At 37.9% G+C, this 20,384-nt stretch overlaps 1 pseudogene; it reads left to right on the top strand.

Annotated features, from left to right (window-relative positions):
- Nucleotides 1-1,199: 1,199 nt before the first annotated feature.
- Nucleotides 1,200-20,273, top strand: LOC126722564 (uncharacterized; annotated as a pseudogene).
- Nucleotides 20,274-20,384: the final 111 nt, after the last annotated feature.

Genomic DNA, 20,384 nt, shown 5'->3' with positions numbered 1-20,384 from the left:
ATTATGTTGTGAAAGGCTTTGAGCTCCTTGTGGAAATGAGCTTCCAGAGAGTCATAGCCAAACCGAACCTGATGAACACGCTGGATTCGGTTGCGTTGTCTGATGAGCATCCTTTCTATCTCGTCCATGCATTCATTACATTGGCTTCTAGTATGGCCAATCAAACCACAACAAACACACAGCTTATGGACCCTCTCATATCTACATTGTTCCCAGGTCCTTGAACCATCATCCATCTGGAGCATGAAGCCCGCAGTCAGAGGTACTAAAAAAAGTTTGAACTGGAGCTTATCATTTTTTTTTTTTTTTTTTTTTTTTTGTCTTTTTTACATATACTTGCCTGTAAATTGAAATTTATATATATCATAGAAACTTTGGTTGTGTACCAGCAATATACTCCATACACATTTGCTCTGCAAATCAGACAAAGCATCCATGGATAATAAGAAAGAACCAATGAATTTAAGAAATGTCCTTCAACTTCTTAAATTCTTGCTTACAACAATCAAAGCTAAGAACATACTCAAGTGGAATTTTGAATAAATACCTGACTGTAACATTCAATTGTTGTGGCAAGCCTATGGTGTTGTGAATGTTTAGCTTAACTGGCCAAAACTCTCAATATTATGCCATTGTCTCTCTGTGTAATGGGAGTCGTCTTGGAGCAATTTTATCCATCCTCCTTATGCACAATTGTTCCAGACATTAAGCAACCGACCTGAATTCTTGTGAAAGTCAAAGTTTGCACTGGACAAATACAGATCAATTGAACAAAACTAAAAAAAACTACAGAGCATCTCTTGATTAAAAAACCTATTAGTAATTTCTGGTAATGACATAAGAGTTCCTCAAGACTGGCCTTGATCTATCATGGAACAAGCACCTGAGCAATCTTGGTCTAGTGTTCCCCCTCTCTGTGTCTGGCACCATTGTCTTACCATAGGACAATTTGAAATTCTTGTTAGTTTGAATGAGAGTTAGATAGCTACACCAGGTGAACTGACAGCATAAAGAGCAGTCATGTGCTGAACCTATTGAGCTTTCTGAAGTTAAGAAGAGAAGAAAGAACCAAAAGCAGCAACCTGTCTCAGGAGAGGACTACACATCAGTCCATTCATCACCCATTCCCAAAATCTGAAACAGAGATATCCTAAGCAAGTCCCTCTCCACACACAAGCAGTGAGTTTCAATGGGCTGCAATGGAACCCATCAGTCATTCAAAAGGTATGGGGCCCATACTAGAGAGGGTCCTCTTACCTGACCCAGCCCATATTAAATATATGTTTTTAAGAAACCCATCAGTACATAATCTCCTCCTCTATATGGCCATATCTATGATTATCTTCCAAAACTTAATTTAGATAATGAAGGGGAAATTGCTTTTCGCGGTTGGTCAAGAACGGCTGTGCCAGTTAAAGAATTTAAGATCACCAAGGTAAAACAGCCAAACATTGGAGAAGTCAAGCCTTCATCTGTTACTGCAGACATGACTTTTAGCATTTCCAGTTATAATGTCGTCATCTTATGAATGAATATTGCATTGTTCCTCATTGGCTGCACAATGTATTTTTGGGCTATGGGAATCCTTCTGCAACACAATGGACTAACATGCCTGATCTTTGGGAAATGGTAGATTTCAAAGATACTTTTCTTGATGCTGACCATTTAAAAGACAGTTTTTCGGATTATCAAGTTGCTGTTGTTTGCATTTTCTTTTGATGTTTTATATATAATCATGCGTCGAGTAAAAACAATGCCACATAAAAACTACCGTTCCTTCTATTCTTTTGGGTTTGTTTTATAAATTCAGATGGTAGCGAAAACTTACAGCCAATGCCTCCATTTCAAATTAGGCTTCCCAGGACGCAGAAAGGCGGTAGTCATGCCCTTCCTGGGAATAAGATATCTGGTGTTGATTCAGCAGATGGTGTCAATATAGAGGATACACTCATTGTTGAGGCATACACTCCTCCTGACCCAGGTCCTTATACCCAAGATCAGCCAAAATAGAACTCGGTCAGATTTACACCTACACAGGTGCTATGCAACTATTTTTTTCATTTGCAGTGTTATTTTTTTCAGTTAGATTTACACCTACACAGTTAGAAACATGTCTTCTGGCAAGGACTTCAAATCTTCACGTCCACCACCATTTCCAAAATCTTGAAGAGAGTCTTTATGATCCCATATCCACCCGCAGGTAGTGTGTTTGTTGCATCTGATGATGTTAATTAAATTTAAACTAAGCATAAGAAATATAAAACAATTAATTCCTAAGTTGAAAATAAGAAATCATACAATATTGCAACCCCTACCCCCACTTTAGTAAAATAAGAAAAATAAATGCACCATTTCATTTTCAGAAATGCATTGATGAATTCACTTTGGATGAGGGATATTCACATTCAAATGCAATGAAAATCAACAATTTTTTAAACAGTGTGGTAAGTATCGGATGGAATATAACTCAGCATTATCAAGCACCAAAATTTGCCAAGATTGGTTTGTAAAATTGAAGAAGAAATTCTTTTAAAAAACAAAGGATTTGTTCAGAAATGTTTTTCTATTTTTAAAATAATGATAAATCAGAGCACTGGTTTGAAACAAATGAGCCAGCCCTTATTTTGTTCAAGATCTGTTCAGTGTGGATTTCATTCATTCCATGACTTGCAAGCCCACATAGTTCTCATTAGAACTACTGCTTCACTTTTTTAAAATTCAACATCAGAATTGCACTTATATATGCTTCTATTTGAAAATTAAAGGATTTTTAGCGAGTACTACAAAAAATAAATAAATAAGCGGTAGTAAACCATGTGTAGAAATCTCGAAGAAAGAAGTTTGAATGCTTACCAAAAGTGCTGGTTGCAGAGGAAAAACTCCAGCGGTGAGAAGCGGAGCTGGTGAAGGAGATTTACAAGACGGAGTTGCTGGTCAAAGGAGGGAGAAAGCCCGTGCCGTTGCAGAGGGTGATGATTTTGGAGGTGAGTCAATATTTGGAGAACTACCTCTGGCCCAATTTCGACCCCGATGCGGCGTCGTTCGAGCACGTCATGTCGATGATTCTCATGGTCAATGAGAAGGTAAAATATAATTGTTGTGAAGTTCATATACAAAGTGCAAAGTTTTTATTTTTATTAATTTAGTTTATAATTGTATGAATGAGCTGAGATTTTACCAAGCACAGCATAGTTAGAACACTTTGAAGTGTGAAACTCAAAATCTTTAGCTAAAACTACCCTTTGCACTCATTAAAACTGTATTAACTGCGTAGCCCGTCAAGAGTGAATAATGCACTTGGAGTGACGCGAGTCCAAAGGGCTCTTCTTTTGAAAGGTTTCGTAGTTATTAAAAAAAAAAAAAAAAAGTTTTGTTATGCAATGAAGTTTATAAAGGTCTGATTTTTGCATCCCATTTAATAGCTTGATAAAGGCTTTCTTTAGATTTCGTAACACCGTTATACAATGCCAGAGCCCAGGTTACTTTGTGGGTTACTGATTTGAGACCCTTTCTCATTTGAAGTACTGACAGCTTGTTGAAAAATATTGTACTCGGATTGCCTTGAATATGATGCCATAATATTGTACTCGGATTGCCTTGAATATGATGCCATATTCTTTTGGAAGAAGAGCACTCAATAAATAAGTGATCCCTGCTCTCAATTTAACCCCCAAAAGAAATCACGTAGAGAATCAACATGATAGCACAAACTCAAGAGTCTATCTCAATTCTCAAGTGCTAAGCCTATTTCTAAGGTTAGCTAGCTTATAAATGTGTCTTGGAAATTGGAATACTAAAAGAGTGCTAGACCATACTCCACCAATCCACAACTGGAAGTTTAGACCTGATAGCTTCCCACGTATTTGCACAATTGACAATATTGGATTTGGAGACAGACCATGCAACAGAATCCCTCTTCCCAAGCTCACCTTGAACACTTTAACTTCAATTTCACCCAGAACATCAGATTTAGCGAGCACCCATCACCAATTATTCATCAGATAAAACACTGAAGATTTGAAAATTGATGTTGCGTATCATAAACAATTTTTTTTTTTTTTGAGAATGAATACGACGAAATATTATTAGAACACTATAAATCTGAAAGTACAATAGGAATCACGTCTAGTGGAATATGCTCCATCCAGACTAACAACGAAAAAGAAAATCTTGCTCTCTTGGCTAAGGCATGAGCCACACAATTACTCTGCCTCCTAGTATGATAGAAAGTGAAAGTTCGAAGCGAACCGGAAATAGACATAATGTCTTTCAAATATTGACCGATTGAGGAATGGCCCACATCAACTGATTTCAACGCCTTGTAAACTATCTCTGAGTCTCCTTCAAATATTGACTGTGACATGCCCAATTCCACAATGAACCGAACAGCCCTTCTTGCAGCTAAGATCTCCACCAACTCCACTGAGCCGGGGTAAGGAATTTTTTCTAAACAACACCTATCCCTGCCTCACCCGAGTCTTCAAAAACTGCCCCATCATAGTAGGTTTTATACCCCTCGCCCAATGGTGGACTCCATCGTCACAATTGCAGGGGACTTAACCACTTTCATCGGAAACTTCAACTGGAACGTCGAGAGGTATTGCGCTGCTGCACTGAATATTTTACACTTATCCAAGCTGGGTTATTTGAGCCGTATTTTGTTCCTACAATTCCATACGAACCATGCCACTACCGCGAACAATTCCAGCCTCTGTTTCTGCATCCCAACTAGGTTAATTAGCTCCTGAACCTCATTAATATTCGGGTACTCTGCTCTAACCCAGGTGAAACAGGGGAGCCAAATTTCTTGCAATTCTTCACAACTCCAGATAGCATGGAGGGTGGTCTCTTGAGCGGAAAGGCAAGTGCCACATCATGTGTCTTCAAGGATTTTCCTCTTTTCCAAGTTCACTTTTGTAGGTAGTGCGTCAGAGCATACTCGCCAAAGAAATGATTTAATTTTGTTTGGCACTCGGATCTTCCACAAACGTTTCCAGAAAGCTTTTTGAAGTGAGCCATCCGAGGTCGATGCATTCGAAATGTTTTCCTCTTCACACAGCTGTTTGTAACCTGATTTGACTGAATACTCCCCATTGGGACAACCCGGCCATGTTAAAACATCCCTCTGGTTTGTTAGACACAAAGGAATAGCCATGATACGTTGGGCTTCAAAGGAGAAAAAATGTTGATGTAGCAGATTCTAGTCCCATGTACCTGTATCCTGGGATATAAGAGCTGAAACTTTTGCCCCTTCTAACTCAGGTACCCATGGAGAAATTATTTTTGAGGACCCCCCACCTGGAAGCCAATTGTCACAGTACAGATTTATGCTCTTTCCATCTCCAATCCTCCACCTCATTCCTTTTGTGATTACCTTCCTGGCTTTCATAATACTTTGCCACGCATAGGACCCAGATGAAGTTGTAGCTTCCAAGACCGAACCCTTTGGAAAATATTTGGCCTTGAAGACACGAAAGAAGAGAGAATTTTGATCCCTTAATAGCCTCCACCCCTATTTAGCTAGCATAGCATTGTTGAATTTTTCCAGGTCCTTGAATCCCATGCCTCCCTCCAACTTTGGTTTGCAAAGAATTTTCCATTTTTTCCATTGGGTCTTTCTTTGCTCCCCCTTCTGCCCCCAATAGAATTTTCGAATCATAGCCTCAATCTCATTGCAAAGACTCACTGGTAATTTGAAGCAGCTTATGGCGAAGGATGGAATTGCTTGCACCACCGCCTTCAATAGAATTTCTCTGCCTGCTTGAGATAATAGTTTTTCTCTCCACCCTTGTATTTTATTCCATACCCTTTCCTTTATGTATCTTAAACTCTCCTTTTTATTCCTTCCAACCACCGCCGGCAAGCCAAGATATTTTTCATATTCTTTTACCTCCGGAACCCTCAAGAAGTCCGAAATCTCTTGCCTTCTTTCTACATTTACTGCCTTGCTAAAAAATATAGAAGTTTTCTCCCGGTTGAGCTTTTGACCTGAAGTACGTTCATATAAGGAGAGAATGGCCTGGATTTCATGTAAGTCTGACATGGTAGCTCTACAAAACACCAAGCTATCATCTGCAAAAAATAAATGTGAGATTTTTGGGCCATTTTTGCATAAAGAAAAGCCCCTTATTTTGTCATTATAAGCTGCCCTTTGAAGCAACCTATTCAACCCCTTCGAGCATAGCAAAAAAAGATAGGGTGACAAAGGATCACCTTGTCTAATCCCTCTAGTAGGTCTAATGTCTCCCTTAGGCTAACCATTCACCAAAATCGAATAAGACACAGTGCTAATACACTAAAAAATAAGAGACTTCCACTTTTCACAAAAGCCCATTTTCTCCATAATCATCATCGAAAACTTCCATTCAACTCTATCATACGCCTCGCTCATATCTAACTTCATAGCCATAAAACCAGTCTTTTTAGATTTTTGTGATTTCATATGATGCAGAGTTTCAAAAGCCACCAATATATTATTAGAAATAGCTTTACTAGACTGAAAAGCAGTTTGAGATTCCGAAATAACACAAGGTAATATTTTCTTAAGTCTATTTGCAAGGACTTTAGAAATAATCTTGTAAAGAGTATTACAAAGTGCTATAGGGCAAAATTCAGAAACTTTTACCGAGCTTTTTACCTTCGGAATGAGTGTAATGAAGGTTCGATTGATGGAAGGAGGGATCGTACCAGAATTAAGGCAAGTTAGGACTGCCTCTATCACATCCTCCCCTACAGTTGGCCAAAATTGTTGGAAGAATAATGGAGGCATCCCATCTGGACCGGGTGCTTTTAGAGGATCCATCTGCTTTATAGCTAATTCCACTTCACTTCTTTGAAACGGGGCAGCAAGTTCATCATTCATCTCTTCTGTAATCACCAATGGAATGGCTTCTAAGGCTTCCTCAATCTAATCCGGAGAGGATGAGGAAAGTAAATTGGTCTAGAATTCTATCAATATATTTGCTATCTCCCCTTCTTCCTCACACCTTTCCCTAACCAAATTTTCTAGCACCTCAATTCTATTTCTCCAATATTTATGCGTAGCTTGACTATGGAAAAATCTAGTGTTACCATCCCCTTCATGTAGCCATAGAGTACGTGATCTTTGCCGCCACATTTTTTCCTCCTTGGAAAGAAGGTCATTTATCTCCCTCTTAAGCCGAAATACCCTACTCATGGATTTCCCATCTATAGCTGCATCTTCAGCCTTGCGTAGCTGCTCTCTTTTTTCCTTTAATTGCCGAGTTATATTTCCAATAACCATCCTGCTCCACCATGTCAGTTTAGATTGGCAACGCCCTATCTTACCTTCAACCCGAGCCATGGAATGCCCATTGGCTTCATGTACCCATGCTTCTTCAACTGCTTCCTTACATTCTTCTTTCGTCAGCCACATGTGTTCAAAGCACCATGGTTTTTGTCGAATTTTTGGTATCCCATTCAGGCAGATAAGGATTGGTTTATGGTCCGATGAACCACACTCCAAGTGCATCACTTTAGTAGCAGGAAATTTTTCTATCGACTCCATGGTTGCTACCGCTCTATCTAGTCTTCCCCAAATAGTGAAGCCATCCGGATGGCCATTACACCATGTGAATTTTCCTCCTACAAAACCAAGATCTCTGAATCCACATTCATCAAGGACATCCCTAAATTCAACCATTTGTCTTTCAGGCCTCAATATTCCTCCTTTTTTTTCATGACTGCGAGTAATCTCATTGAAATCACCTGCACACAACCAAGGGATCGCATTCCTATTCTTTAGTCTCCGAAGGCAAGTCCATGATATATGATGATTATGTGTTTCTGGCTCTCCATAAAACCCCATAAACCTCCATTCATCCTCCTTCCTTTTGTTCAAAATGCCATCGATATGGTTTGGAGAAAAGGTGCCAAAAGAAAAATCGACATCCTTTTTCCAAAAGATTACAATACCTCCTCCTCTTTTGTCACGACGTACTTCAATCATACCACCAAGTTTCAACTTAACACGTATCTCTTCTAGCCTTGCTTTGTCAAGCCATGTTTCGGCTAAGAACACAACTGAGGGATCATGTGCCCGGATAAAATCCCCAAGCTCCTGCTCTGTCTGGAGGTTCCCAAGCCCCTGACAGTTCCAACATAGGAGATTCATTGCTCTTGGTGGGGCTGACACTCAGCCTCCACCACTGGTAAATTCGTTTTGCTCTTTGAAGGAGCCAACCTTCTTTTCTTTTGACCCTCACACCCATCCACTTCCATGAAAGACCGTTTGATGCTATGGTCAATTCCTCCTTTTCCTTCATCATTCAAGTCTTTTGCCTTTTTGGTTATTCTAATCCATGTTCTGTTAGAAGTCTGCCCACTTCGTGCACTGCCAGAATTTTTTTCACACACATCAGGTTGAAGTGTTGCCTTATTAAAATTAGGGTTTTCACTTAAGTTTGGCACGTGATCAGCACCCTTCTCAGTTACAACCCCAGTGCCGCTTTCATATATTTTCTCCTTATTATTTGGAACGTCCAAATCTGACTCCTTATTAGTATCATTAACTCCCCTTACCTCATTCCCTGAAATTTCGATCCCATTTAATTCCCTGCCTATCTCCAATATCTGCTCATCCAATAAATTTCCTTTAATTCCGTAATTGTCTCCCTTAGCCGTTTCAGCACTTAATGATTTTGGTGCAATCAATGAGTCCATAATTTGCTCCTCTGTTTCTTCTGTAACCGCTTCCGGAACCTGCCCTGGCTTTGTAACGTCTACCCTTGTTTCTGTCACCGGCGATGGATGTTTTCCAGTCACCGGTTTGGATGACTTTGGCAGCTTCCCTTTTTTATCTTCATAAAACCTCGGCACCACCACTACTGCCTTGCGACTCGCTGGAGCAAAGGCTGCTCTAATCCACGCCCCATACGCCCGATCATTTTCTTTTAGCGTTTCTTCACTCTCCAACCATCTGTCACAGTCTTTGTCCGAGTGATCCAAACACCCACACCAGTAGCATATATTAGGGAGATGTTCATATTTGAATGTCACCCAATGTTCTTCACCGTCCTCTATGGATAGAACTCGTCCCCTGCAAAGAGGTAGAGAAATATCCACTCGCACTCGGACTCAGATAAAACTGCCTCGGTCAACTTCCATATCACTCGCATTGCGATCCACTATCCCCATTGTATCGCATAAATCCTTAGCTACTCCCCTGTTCAAGTAACCAACCGGAATGTTGTGGACTTGCACCCAAAGCGACACTGTGTTTAATGGCATTTCATGTACTGGAACTGCCTTATTCAGTTTCTGAAGAACAACCAAATGTCTATCAAAACACCATGGTTCGCTTGCCAAGATTTTTTCAACCTCCTCTGGATTATCAAACACAAACAACAGAATGTGGTCCTCTGCGTTACGGACCTTAAACCCGTTCCGTGAGCGCCAAAGAGGACTAAAAGTTCTGATCACTGCATCACTATTTAAGGCTCTCTTCGTTAGGAATTTTGCCACAATTGTATGCTCATGTGATGCTCTATCCTTCTTCACTACTAGTTTACCTCCTTCCCTATCGTTTAGCGATAAGTTTCGCCAGTTGTTCATAAGATTGTCCATCCTAGCTATCAGTGTTTCCCTAACCCCAAAACAAAACAGACCCCACTAGCTCTACAGGTAACTCTGTTACTTTAGGGAACAAACGTCTACCAAAAAGGAACAGCTACTTCTACTGGCAAAGAGATGAGAGTTCAAAGTCTCCCTTCTCTAATGACAGAGAAACTCTAAGCCACTCACCCGAACTTAAATTTGAAGAAAAAGGTTTTCCATAAACAATTCTGAAACCATATTTAGGAAACGAAGGACCATCTGTGCGTGAGTTATCTAGCAACACAAAAACATCTCCTCCCTGCTCAATTCTATTCTTTTGTAAATGCCTAGCTAGCTCTCTAAGAAGTAATTTCCATTTTTTCTCCAACCCCATGATGCATCACAGGGAATATGACAACCCAAAATCTTCTATTCCTTAACAAATACTCAAAACCCATTGAATTCATATGGAACCTGATTTAACAAAAATATTCCAAATGTGCTTTAGAATTTCTTCTTTATTCCATTAAACTACTTTCTTTAAAGCTAATCTTCCCTCTGTTTTGGGGCGCACACCAAATCCCAAGCCTCGTTTGCCCCAAAAGATGAGTCATCGCTTATTGGTGCCCTTCCACAAGAAGCCCTAGAGCAATTATTTTCACAATTTTAGCGGGGAGAATAAAAATATCGGTCCAATATACCTGAATTCCATGCAAGACAGATTGAAGCAATTGTAATCTTCCTGCAAATGACAGATGCTTTGTGGACCATATAACAGCTATGTTGTTTGCATGTGTAATTTACCAATAAAAAAGAAGCTATAAGCATGTGTGTATAATGCTGTAATATGCACTTTTTTATTCTATTAAAAGAAGCAGATAAAAGACTCCGTCTAATCTGGTGTAATTGTTTTGTGACACTTCACTTGTAGAAGCATGAGGTTTTTGGTGTTTAGTTTTGAAAATGTGGTTATGGGGGATTGATTTTGAATGGGATGGATAGTTATGACTTATGATGAGCTTCTGAAATCACAGTTTTTTTATGTTGAAAACTTGCAGTTTCGGGAGCATGTGGCAGCTTGGTTATGCTTTTATGATCGAAAAGACATTTTTAAGGGATTCCTTGAGAGGGTTCTTCGGCTGAAGGAGGTTTGTGTACTTTTTCTTTCTATGGTTGTATTTTGTCCTTTCATTATAAGGACTTTTGTAGTTGTTTTGTTTGCTTATGAATTTTTGCAGCATGTTTGTTGGGTTTTTGCGTCTATCATCATGAGACTGGTTTTTGCATTATCTGTTTTGGGTTTAAAAGGATTATTTAATATGTGCACTCCCATAATATATGCTCACTTTCTTTGAATGCGTAATGGTCATAAACTAGCTTGATTTCTAATGAAACCTCTGATTAAATTGTCTAACTCTTTGAGAATTTACAAACTTGTAAATGTCTTATTGAATGTATGACATTCCAAAGACGGTTTTATTATGTTCTCAGCTATTATAGTCCATTTACTTGTTGATTTTTTCGGGATATAATTTATTACTTGTCAAAAGAAAAAGCTGTTACGAATTTTGCTTTTTAAAAGAACTTCTATGAAGGTAGGTTTACTTTTAAAAATATGATCTGATTATCTGATGAACTTGATGCACTGTTGATGTATCTGAATCTCTTTTATGTCAAATGTAACTGTAGGGAATAGAATTAAGCATTGCCGAGAAGACGAATTACTTGGTTTTCATGATCAATGCCTTTCAGGTATGCTAGCATTAGAAACAATCACTTGTTGGATGTCTCTGACCTACTATGTGGTCCATATATGCATTATCTCCTAAACCTTTTAATTTGCTTAATTAGCACTGTCATACTCTATTTATGTGATATGTACTACTATATTATTTATATCTAATTATATCAATGCTTCCATTTTTTTTTTTTTAAATTTACATTTCATGGTCTTATGAAGTTAGAATGATTAAGTTGCTGATGGTTCGTTTTTCACACTTTAAATTCTCAGTGGAAAGAAATAAACTTCAGACTCTCACTTAAAACATACCTGTATTTGATTCTTCCTATGTAGAGCTACATAACGTTTATTGCCCTTATGATAAGAAATAATTAAAGTCATCTAAACTCAAGTATGTCAAGACGTTTTTACATGCTCAACACAGTCATACATTTGGTCATGTATACATACGCCTGCGTCTATAAACTTACATTATACAATTCGTTCTTGCACATAAATGAGTTCTTGTTTAGTTGTTTGTCTGTTGATTTATTTAACCATGTTGTGTAACAGAGCTTGGGAGATGAGGTTGTCAGTGAGACTGTGTTGAGATTGGCAAGTTTGCAATCCTGGCACAGTTTGTCATACGGTCGTTTTCAGGTACGACGCATGCTTTTTCTTAATCTGTTTCCATAGTGGTTGGAATTTGTTAAATATCTGCTTCTCTTCTCTGTAGATGGAGCTTTGTCTTAATCAGGAATTGATCAAGAAATGGAAAAGAATGATAAAGAGAGAAGCTAAGGAGGCAACAAAGCGAGGAGAGCTTTTTGACCCGTCAACTAAGCTTGAAGTGAAATTCTTGAGAAATCTTATTGAAGAATTTTTGGAGGTTTTATCGTACAATAAACTATGAAAATATTTTTTTGATCTATAACTATGGTGCACAAGGCATTTATGTTTAAGTTTATCAATTTGTACCAGGTATTGGATTCAACGGTTTTTTCCCAGGAGCAACATGTTAATGAAGATAATAAAATAATTGATGCTTATGGTTTGAAGCAAGTTGACATGCTTGTGTTTTGTACTGTGAGAGGTTTAAGGAATTTCTTATTGATTTCTTGAGCCAACTGCCAACAAGGAGGTAAAGTGCACCTTTTTTTTTCTTATCATTTTCCACACTCCCTTTTGAAGATGTGGAGTGCACGTCAACTCAATTTCTAGCATCCTTCATTAGTTCTCTTTATGAGTGGTCTTTTGCATTGGGTCTTACAAATAGTAATTCTGTTCAATGTTTCATAGAGTCCATTCATATGTAGATATTTTTTCCATTTGTAATACATATGGGTATTTTGTGACTTTTTTCATGAAGTCTGGTTTCAATAAAATTATTCTTACTTTCATTAAAAAAAAAACGTTTTGTAAACTTATATCTGAGCAGATGGGGATGGGCTTATGTGATTGCTTTCTGTTTTTTTTTTTTTTTTAATGGTAATTTTAGTTTGAAATTACACTTAATTAAGTTTAGCAAGTAGAAAGATAAAATGGGACTTTTTTTCTGTTCTGATCTATAATAGTTTCCTTGGTTTTTATGTTTTTAAAGTTGAGATCTTAGCGTTTTGTTCTTCAATCTTGCCTATATGTGGAGAATAATCTTAAAATCCAAAATGATACTATACAACTGGATCCTGTTCCCCACATTATTTGACATTGGTTTCTTTAGATTGTGGTGATTATTTTATCACATACTAGATCTTCCTTGGAAACGATTTTTCCAAGTGAAATTATATGCTTTTATGAATGGTGGAATCCTTTGGTCAACTTATTTACTCATGCTATGTTTTATCATTATTTTTTCTTCTCGAGTTCTATTTATCATTTTTTTTTAATGGGAATAATTTTATTCTCTTTTTTTCAAAACACATTCTCTTTTCTGGGGCATACAGGTACCTGAGACCTCTTGTTGGTGACGTGGCTGCTGTTGCCAAGTGCCATCTGAGTGCACACTATAAACATGAGAAGGGGAAACTCTTTGCACAACTGGTCGACTTGCTGCAGTTGTATGAGAAATTTGAGATTAATGATCATGTTGGGACTCAACTGGCAGATGATGAGGTGCTGCAGTCTCATTATGACCGCTTCCAATCTTTTCAACTGCTTGCATTCAAGAAGATCCCCAAGGTCCGTGTCTCAGCAGGCATTTATAAATGTTCTGAATTGAAAATTTTGCTGCTTATGATGTTAATATTAAGGACCAATTAGTTGTTATCATTATTATTGTTATCACCATTATTGCTCTGATTATTGTTTAATTCAATTTGATAAATGTCTCAACTTTCTTTCCATTGGTGCTTGTAGTTGCGAGAACTTGCATTGGCTAACATTGGTGCAATTAACAAGCGGGCTGATCTCTGTAAGACGTTGTCTGAGCTCTCTCCTATGGATTTGAGGGATTTGGTCTGCCACAAGGTTTGTAAATGAATGATTAATTCCACGTTGCCTTAACGTTAATGATTCTGAATGTAGTATTGCAACTATATTAAAAATTTCTGGCTTTAACTGCCATTGGGTTTTAGAAATGAATTATATTTTAATAATTTTTTTTTGTACATAAAAGTCCCTATATTGTCCCTTGCAGACTCAAGAGAAAGTTATTCTTCTGTAATTCTGTCTGGGGCAAATCTGGTATACTAATGCTGCCATTCATCTTATGTTGCACTAGTTTAAAATCATGTCATAAAACCATTTGGCTGTAATATTCTTTCTTAATGTACTCTCCCCTCTCATGCTTTCTCCCTGTGTGTGTGACTGTGTTTACTTATAAAGATATTGTTTTAAAAACTGTATGATTTTTGGACACTAGCTAGCTGACATGATCCCTTTTTGCAGCTCAAACTGTTCTCAGAGGAAGATCCCTGGTCCGAAAGGGTTGATTTTCTTATTGAAGTCATGGTCTCCTTTTTTGAGAAACAATAATCTCAAAAATAAGCCATAAATGCTCTCCCACTCTACCCAAATGAGCAAATTATGTGGGATGAAAGCCTTGTACCAAGCATAAATTACTCTGGCGAGGGTTGTCTAGCTCTTCCAAAACTTAATTTACAATTCTTAACGCTTCATGATTATCTTCTGTGAAATTTTAATCTCTTCCGTCTTGAATCAACATATGAGATACGTGAGGATATTCAGGAAGCTGTACCACATCTCCTTGCCTACATCAATAATGAAGGAGAAACTGCTTTTCGCGGTTGGTCAAGAATGGCTGTGCCAATTAAAGAATTTAAGATCACCGTGGTAAAACAGCCAAACATTGGAGAAGTCAAGCCGTCATCTGTTACTGCAGATGTGACTTTTAGCATTTCCAGTTATAAAGCACAAATAAGATCAGAGTGGAATGCCCTTAAAGAGCACGATGTTCTGTTTTTACTTTCGATTTGCTCTTTATTTGAGCCTCTAAGTGCTGAAGAAGCTGCCAAGGCAAGTGTGCCACAAAGGCTTGGACTTCAGTATGTGAGGGGATGTGAGATTATTGAGGTTCGTGATGAGGAGGGAACTCTCATGAATGATTTCACAGGAAGAATTAAAAGAGATGAGTGGAAGCCTCCAAAAGGGGAACTGAGAACTGTAATTGTTGCTTTAGATACAGCGCAATACCACATGGATGTCAGCAATATTGCAGAGAAAGGTGCAGATGATGTTTATGGGACATTCAATATATTGATGAGGAGGAAGCCAAAAGAAAACAATTTCAAAGCAATTTTAGAGTCTATAAGAGATCTTATGAATGAATATTGTATTGTTCCTGATTGGCTGCACAACGTATTTTTGGGCTATGGGAATCCTTCTGCAGCACAATGGACTAACATGCCTGATCTTTTGGAAATAGTAGATTTCAAAGATACTTTTCTTGATGCTGACCATTTGAAAGACAGTTTTCCGGATTATCAGGTTTGCTATTGTTTGCCCTTTCTTTTGATGTTTTATGTATAATCATGCGTTGAGTAAAAATAATGTCACTTAAAAACTACCTTTCCTTCTCTTCTTTTAGGTTTGTTTTATAAATCCAGATGGCAGAGAAAACTTGCAGCCGATGCCTCCTTTTCGAATTAGGCTTCCCAAGACGCAGAAAGGCAGTAGTCATGCACTTACTGGGAATAAGATATCTGGTGTTGATTCAGCAGATGGTGTCAATATGGAGGATACACTCATTGTTGAGGCATACACTCCTCCTGACACAGGTCCTTATCCCCAAGATCAGTCGAAACAGAACTCAGTTAGATTTACACCTACACAGGTGCTATGCAACTATTTTTTTTCATTTGCACTGTATTATTTTCATGCTTATTTGTGTTAAATCCTTTCTGATGATCCGAAGTGCTTTGCCTATTTATTGTAATCCTTATATAATTGGTACTTATCCCATTGGCTGCGTGAATTTAAGTTTGAATTAGCAAATTTGTTAACTAAATTGATCATTTAGTGGGCCTTTATATAATTATATGCAGCTTGTATCTCGGTTTAAACTTGATTATTATGTTAGATTAATAGTAGTATCTAAATAGGGATGATCAGATGGGGAAGAGAGGGCAATTCACCCCCTGAACATTTTGACTGGAAAGAAACAGTACTGAACCACACTAACAGTTACTAGGGCTTATGAGAGGAACCTAGCTTAAGTATCCAACCCCAGGCTGTGTGAGTTTTCCCTTCTAACAGGAAAGAGAAATGAGAAGTAAGAAAGTAAATGGACTTTAATCTTCTCCTGGGCTGAATTTGCTCTCTCTTTTTATTGACTGAATTGGTCATCTGTTTATCATGGTTGTATGACTGAAGTTTCTGCTACCAGAGTTTTAGCTTCGAAATTCATCTTTATGCTCAAGCAATTTATGATTAGACACGGCATCTGATAGTTTTTTTACTGATTAGAGACATTTTGGTTGTCTTTTGTGTTTATTTTACCTTGTGAAAGTGAGTGATACATATACAAGATTTTGGAATATCAAGGATTCTCATTGGATTTTCATATTGATGGCTGTGATCATTGATGGCTGGTATTGTGAATGGTACATATGCTAATTTCAATGGATGATATTATGCATGTAATCATTTTGAATACCCTTTCGTAGTATAGCCAATGGAGAAGGTACTTAGACTAGCATACCTCATGTGCGTAATTAGGCTTCCAGCTCTATGTTGGAGCTAACTTGTTCAACTCCATGTTGATAATAAAATGCCCAGACTCTTGGCTTGGAAGATATCTCTCTTTATTTTTGTTTTAGTTTCACACATGGATGAAAAACATTATCCTGATACCTTTTTGTGTTAAGTGTAAATTGTGGGTTATATATGTGGACCTGTGGTAAGTCATTTTCTGGGATCCTCAAATCTTTGTTTCGATTGAATTCAATTTTTGTTGCAGTCTTGTGAGGATTTTTGTGAATAAACTTATCTTTGTGCCACTTTGGAAAAACTATTCGACTCTAAAAAAAAATATGCAACTGTAGTTTAGTTCTAGTGTTCTCATATTTTGCTTCTAGATTCATTTCAACATTGGTGCTGGTGTTTGTGTGAACATCATTACTTACATTTGCCATGTTTACATCTTTTTGAAAGTGTCACTAAGTATTTGTAGTGTTTTTTGTTGCACAGATTGGAGCAATCATCTCTGGTATTCAGCCTGGACTAACTATGGTTGTGGGTCCACCTGGTACGGGAAAAACTGATACAGCTGTGCAAATCCTGAATGTGCTTTATCACAATTGTCCTTCTCAGCGGACATTGATAATCACACATTCAAATCAGGCTTTGAATGACCTTTTTGAGAAGATAATGCAGGTACCACTTCAGGATGATAACTTTGCCCTTCCTCTTCATTTGTATAGTGATTATGCTTGAGCTTGTAGTGTGTACGGTTCTTTGGCTACTAGTAGGATAGTTTTTAATGCATCTTCATGTTTATTGTTTTAGAGGGATGTACCTGCACGTTATCTACTCCGTCTTGGTCAAGGAGAACAAGAACTAGCGACTGATCTCGATTTTAGTAGGCAATGCTTATCCGACGGTTAGAACTGCTTGGTGAAGTGGAGAGGTTGGCTAGATCTCTTCAACTGCCTGAGGATGTAGGTAATACATGCGAAACTGCTGGATATTTCTGGTTGCTTCGTGTATACTCTCGCTAGGAACAATTCTTGGCGGCTTGTGCTGAGAATGAAGATAAACCAACATTTGTTAAAGACCGCTTTCCCTTCATGGAAATTTTCTCTGACACTCCGCATCCAATTTTATGGGTGAGTCTTTTGAGAAAGACATGAGAGCAGCTAAGGGGTGCTTTCGTCATCTTAAGACCATGTTTCAAGAGCTTGAAGAGTGTAGGGCATTTGAATTGCTCAAGTCAACGGCTGATCGAGCAAATTATCTCATGACCAAGCAGGCAAAGATTGTTGCAATGACTTGCACTCATGCGGCTCTCAAGAGGAAGGATTTTCTTCAGCTAGGTTTCAAGTATGACAACTTGTTGATGGAAGAAAGTGCTCAAATATTGGAGATTGAGACCTTCATCCCAATGTTGCTCCAGAGGCAAGAAGATGGTTATGCACGGCTTAAGCGCTGCATCATGATTGGTGATCATCACCAGTTGCCTCCTGTTGTGAAGAACATGGCTTTCCAGAAGTATAGCCATACGGATCAGAGTCTATTTACAAGGTTTGTTCATCTCGGCATTCCTTATATTGAGCTTAATGCCCAGGGTAGAGCCAGGCCAAGTATAGCCAAAATGTACAACTGGAGGCACAGAAATTTGGGTGACCTTCCTTACGTAAAGGAGGATACTGTCTTCCATGGAGCAAATGCTGGATTCTCCTATGAGTATCAGTTAGTGGATGTGCCTGATTACCAAGGTAGAGGTGAAAGTGCCCCTTCCCCTTGGTTTTATCAAAACGAGGGAGAAGCTGAATATGTTGTCAGTGTCTATATGTACCTGCGTTTACTTGGGTACCCATCAAATAAGATATCCATCTTGACAACTTACAATGGCCAGAAACTTTTAATCCGAGATGTTATCAATAGAAGATGTGTTCCATATGACTTCATTGGTCCACCCAGCAAAGTAGATTACTAAGCGTACCCACTTTTACATTATAATTAGCAGGCATATCAACAGTTAAATTGTGGGTCAGGATGTGTAAATTTTACATTTTTCGGGATGAACATGTGCTCTACCAAGAGCAGAGGCCTGGTTGGACTCTTCTAATTGATGGTTTAAATTTTTTAATATCCTGTGTGCATGTTAAACATGATTAAACTACCCTAGACATCCTTGTGTGTGGTTTTATATTATTGTCATTGTTGCCTGGTTAGATGTTATCCTTCCAGAATAATAGTAGGACCGCACTATGTTATTGTATTAATATGTTACTGTTTTCACTAATGTTTGTGTATAGGTTACAACTGTTGATAAGTTTCAAGGTCAGCAAAATGATTTTATAGTGTTGTCTCTTGTGCGTACTCCCTTTGTTGGTCACCTTCGTGATGTTAGAAGATTGGTTGTTGCCATGTCTCGTGCCCGACTTGGTTTGTATGTGTTTTGTCGCCGATCTCCGTTTGAACAATGCTATGAACTGCAGCCTACATTTCAACTTCTGCTTCAGAGACCTGATCGCCTTGCCCTCAATCTAAATGAGATCACATCATATACAGAACGACATGTTGAAGACACTGGACCTATCCATCTTGTCAGTGGTGTTGAGGAGATGATTAGCATTTTTAACTGGATGTATCAGGTATGTATAGCTTTCTTTTTCAGGTTTTAAATTTCTGTCCTCATTAGTGCATGATTGGTGCATCAATTTGGAAAGAAGTTTTGACTTTAGGTTATGCATTAATGCTTTTAATTACATAAATTTGTATAACACTTGAATGTAATCTATATCCTCATCCAATTTTGGGCTTAGCTAATGTTGTTGCTAATTTAATTCAACTATGACCATGCTTTTTTTCTTACTAATGGTGGAAAATGTTGTCATTGTACACTCATTTTGTACTGTTTGTGTGTGCGTGCTAAAAAGTTTGAGATTTTAATGGTGGTTTAGATGATGAAATTAGATGGCTTTGTATTTGGCTACTCACAATTGACTGAATTCTAAAGTGAAGACTTGTAATTTTCTTGATGTCAGGAACAATATATGAGTCATCAATTTGATCATTATATAACCTACTCGGGATAAAATGATCAACAAAATTCAACAACTGTGTTCAATGCCATGGACACTGATACACCTTCTGTGCAACATGAAAGCATCATGGAAGAGGATACTAAGATAGATGGGGATGTTCTGCCTGCGTGTCATTCAAATGGGGAAGAAGATAAGGAAGCTAGTAAAAATGATGAAAATGATAGGCTACCTGAAAGCAATTCAAGTGAGGAAAATATGACGGAGTAGTTTAGTTAATAGTGCTTCTCACAGGAGTCCTCTTCTTTTGCTAATTTTAAATGATTTGGAGGTTCTGTTTTATGTCAATCATAATCGTGGCAACCAGCCAATTCCTTTCCTAAAACTGAGGTATTAAGCTTATAACTGCAAAGACTAGGTCTCAAGTCCTTCATTGGTGTTTAGGTGAAAAACTTGGAACTCAAAATATAGGCCTGGAAATTGTGAGACTTAACTACTGAAGAGCAAGCACGTCATGTGGCAGAAAGAAAAGATGCATGTTGCATATCAGAATATGTTTCAGCTGTACAGTGCCAAATTTGTTGAACATTTTTATATCCTGAGATAGGAAATTATCTGTTCCAGCTGTCTATACCAAATACTAATTGTAAGTATAGCATCATGCAATTTTGGGCTTAGCTAATGTTGCTAATTTAATTCAACTATGACTATGCTTTTTGTCTTACTAATGGTGGAAAATGTTGTCATTGTACACTCATTTTGTACTATTTGTGTGTGTGCACGTGCGTGTAAAAAAATTTGAGATTTTAACAGTGGTTTAGATGATGAAATTAGATGGCTATGTATTTGGCTACTCACACTTGGTTTTTTTATTTTATTTATTTTTTATGTCTAATCACACCCTTTATACTTTTAGGTTGATTCAATCTCATCTCTTTTAGCTA

The sequence above is a fragment of the Quercus robur genome, chromosome 4 (genome assembly GCF_932294415.1).
Source record: "Quercus robur chromosome 4, dhQueRobu3.1, whole genome shotgun sequence".
NCBI classification, from domain to species: domain Eukaryota; kingdom Viridiplantae; phylum Streptophyta; class Magnoliopsida; order Fagales; family Fagaceae; genus Quercus; species Quercus robur.
This window is presented reverse-complemented; position numbering and strand designations above follow the sequence as displayed.